The sequence below is a fragment of the Sinocyclocheilus grahami genome, unplaced genomic scaffold (assembly GCF_001515645.1).
Source record: "Sinocyclocheilus grahami isolate Dianchi unplaced genomic scaffold, SAMN03320097.WGS_v1.1 scaffold1257.1, whole genome shotgun sequence".
Taxonomy (NCBI): Eukaryota; Metazoa; Chordata; class Actinopteri; order Cypriniformes; family Cyprinidae; genus Sinocyclocheilus; species Sinocyclocheilus grahami.
In genome coordinates, this window is record NW_015506436.1 from 30,117 (window position 1) to 34,109 (window position 3,993).

At 37.2% G+C, this 3,993-nt stretch overlaps 1 long non-coding RNA gene across 1 annotated transcript; it reads left to right on the forward strand.

Moving 5' to 3' along the window:
• The first annotated feature begins 1,151 nt into the window (after positions 1 to 1,151).
• LOC107568564 (uncharacterized) lies at positions 1,152 to 3,153 on the forward strand. The gene is made up of 3 exons (XR_001606777.1): positions 1,152 to 1,450; positions 2,413 to 2,582; positions 3,116 to 3,153. It is a non-coding gene; the product is annotated as an uncharacterized lncRNA (long non-coding RNA).
• Positions 3,154 to 3,993: the final 840 nt, after the last annotated feature.

Consider the following 3,993-nt stretch of genomic DNA (forward strand, 5'->3'; position numbering starts at 1 on the left):
TATATTAAAAGCTAACATAAGCAGTAGCATTTACAAATAACAGCATATCTAAAAGTATGAGACAACAACAAACAAAAAAAACCATTAAAAGCCGTGCTTGCACAGGTTCTGCATGATCCTCTTCACTAATATCCTCTGCTTCTCAATCCGGCTCAAAACTGATAAGCGATATTAACGACGCTGTTGTTTACAATATTGCCACAGCCATATCACCCTGCAGCCCAAGACTGGTCGCCCACTGAAGCTAAGCAGGGTTGAGCCTGGTCAGTACCTGGATGGGAGACCTCCTGGGAAAACTAGGTTGCTGCTGGAAGAGGTGTTAGTGAGGCCAGCAGGGGGTGCTCACCCTGTGGTCTGCGTGGGTCCTAACACCCCAGTATAGTGATGGGGACACTATACGGTCAAAAAGCACCGTCTTTCGGATGAGACATTAAACCGAGGTCCTGACTCTCTGTGGCACTTCTCGTAAAGAATAGGGGTGTAACCCCGGTGTCCTGGCCAAATTGCCCCCCTGGCCCTTGTCTATCATGGCCTCCTAATAATCCCTAACTACTTGATTTGCTCTATGACTCTCTCTCCTCTCCCCCTGTAGCTGGTGTGTGGTGAGCGCACTGGCGCCGCTGTCCTGTGACTGCCGTCGCATCATCCAAGTGGATGCTGCACACTGGTGGTGGTTGAGGAGAGACCCCCCCACATGATTGTAAAAAGCGCTTTGGGTGTACAACAATACACATTAAAGCACTATATAAATGCATCATTCATTCATTCGATACAACCGGAGCACATGCCGCTGAGCTGAGGGGCGGGACGATTAGACGCGCACTAGAGGCGGTTTAGCTAATCACAACACACTGGGCTAGCTAACCAATCAGAGCCCATCACCTATTTCTGAGGGCGGGGCTTAAAAAACCAGGAAAAGATCAGCCCGTTTCTCAGAGAATGGACAGAGTGGTGTGGAATAAAGGTAAATTATGTGAAAAAATAGAGCTGGCAGGGTTTTTTTTTAAACGCATGTTATACTGCACCCCATAAACACAATCAAGCCTAGGCAACAGAGGGACATCCCAAATTAAAAAAAGAAAAGAAAAAACTGAGTTATTGTGTATTTTAAATATGGATTTTATGCATACGGTATAAAGAGACAGAAGGCACTTCACTTCACATTTTAAATCACCCTTGGGTTCATCTACTGGAAATTATTGTTCTAGAGGTGAGATGTGTAACTGATTTTTGGGGGTGGATAATTTCAAGTAGAATATAGCCCAGTATAAAATTTAAATACAATCAAAAGAAGTGCATCTGGATAGTTTTTAGTTCCTGTCTTGAAAATACAATATGAAGCTATTTTTCCTGTCTCTCTTGGTATGAACTGAGTTTTAAATGTTTATTTCAGAAACATCAAGGGCTCCAACTGGCGACAGCATGGATGTATTTCCAATGCCTATGTCCAGTAAGTATTTACTTTGTCTTGTATATTTGTAGATAGGCATAATACAAACTTTTATCAGCATATGTTGAGACAGCTGAATAAAGGTGCAAGTACAAATCAGAATCCACACAGCTTCTCCTCACAAAGGCAGTGTTTTTCAGTTCTGGTCTTGGGGACTACCTACCAGAATGTTTTAGATGTCTCACTAATTGACCTTTCTACAGATAATTTGCCTACTGTACAACCCAAATATCCAATAAAATCGGTGCACAGATGGCAAGCCATTTTGACTTTTAATCATTCTCAGGATATTAATTTTTGATAATTCCGTGTTTCTAGTTAAAATGACAATTCTTTATATAAGGGAATGGAATTTCTACTAGTAAAAAATGTGAATTCTTGATATGAACAGTGACATCACCTGCAGAAATCAAATTCTTGATTCTATTTTGAAATATCTGAAATCTACTTCCAGAAATACCAGATTAAATGTATTTGATTTATAGATATCAAGAATTAACTTTTCATTTCGTGGATATTGGTTTTAGATACCAGGAATGCACAGTTTTAGTAATATATTTATTGATATAAAAATTATATTCTTACTATTAAGGAAGTAGTCATTCATTTTTTATATCTGTAATAAAATGTTGATGCCTTGTCAAATGTTGATTTTTTTTGGATATGCATAATAAAAAGTGCTTTTGAATATTCAGAGGAAGGTACCAATAACCGACTGTGAAGAAGCTGAAAATTATTGCAAATAAATATATTACACTGATAAACATTAAATACATTATTAAACATATCAATAAGTAGTTTTACAGTTTGAAATTCAATTGTTGATATTAGTTTGATACCAGGAATTAAAATTTTTCCAAGTCAAATTTCACTACTGATATCAAGATTAATCATCTAGTGAAAATTGATCTGTTTGTAATTAGTTTACTTGTCAAATGTTTTTGTTTTTTTTTACATTTTAGAATTTCAGAAATGTGTCCTTAAAAAGCTGGTGGAGATCATGCAGGAGGTCAAGAGAATTGGAAGTGCAGAACCTAGTAATTCAACATACCACATTAGAAGAATGGAGACGATAGAGGAGCTGAATGCCTTGGAGGAGAAGCTGCAAAATAATGAAGAGAGACATGTTCTGGTAAAAATATCATTATTTACCAGTTTGCTTATTCTTTTCTTTAAAAATTAGCTTAGCATAAGGAACACTAAACAATTAGGTACTGCATGGAATTTGTTTAATCAGTCCTGGAAAGTTTATTATTATTATTATTATTGTGGCCTAAAATGACTGATTTTGCTGCAGGATTTCTCAGAAATTTTGCCACAATTAGCAGCATTGTTGTTTTACGGTGAAAACCCACCAATAATCATGATGCATGTAATTATTGTTAGGGACAGTACAGTTATATGTAAATATAATAATATTGAAATTGTGTTCCTGGTCCCTCATGCACAAGGCAATGATGACAATAGTATAGAAATACTCATAATTCTGCTTTGCTGAAAATACAGAACTGTTTACTTTAGTACTGTTAACACACATTTGGACGTTTCTCTGCCCAATAAAAGTAAGTTCGACGGATTAGGTTTGTTTACTATGATAAACTAACATGCAAAGACTAAAGATATTTGTTACCAATATATAGTGATATTTCCTTTTTTTCTACTTAGATTACCCAGTTGAGTAAAGTAGGAGGCAAACATATCAGCGACTGCTCAACAAAGATTATGGAGAGGTATGCCTTGCTGAAAATCAAAAGTACACTCATAAAAGCTTTGATTTCTGATAATAAAAGAAATTCCTGTTGCCTTGACACATCTTCCCCTCTCTCTCTCTTCCAGACTGATGACCAACAATCTAATGTCACAGCTCAACATGAAGGGCCACGGCTCAAAAAAAGCATTTCAGTCAACAGCACTCTTCACCACTGTGATAGGTACAGTATATTCTGGTATTACTTTGAGTGTGTTTTATGGAATTCACAGTGATGCACAAACCATTCAGAATAGACAATTAGGAGATGACAATGGAAACGAAGGCCACGTTCACACAGCAGCAGAACACATCTACGTCTACAGTGTGTTGCGTGTTTTCAATTTAACAGTATTTAGAAAAGAACTCTAATTAAAAATATAAGAAGCTATAGCAATATAAATGCACAAGCCAAAACGAATGATCATTTAGGCTAAAACGAAACTGAAACCGACGTTGGGTCTCTCGTTCGACACAAAATCAAATGTTTCCGTATTCGCGATGTATTTGAATGCCAAAATAGTATTTATTATGTACTTCACTCGCGCTCCAATATCCACGTAAAACAAATGTTTTACATCACGAAGGTAAGGTGGTAAGGCTTAACGGCACAGATTTGACTACATTTAAACTGAGCAGTGTTTTTTTTCATATGTTTGACTGACTGTATTTTATTATGATAATGAACAGGCTAAGCTTAACTGTGTGCGCGCTTGCGGCGCCGGCGCAATCACCTGATTTTTTCCCCTTCTAACAGTGGAAGCAACTACTCCTTTTAGTCATAAAGATCATCGGA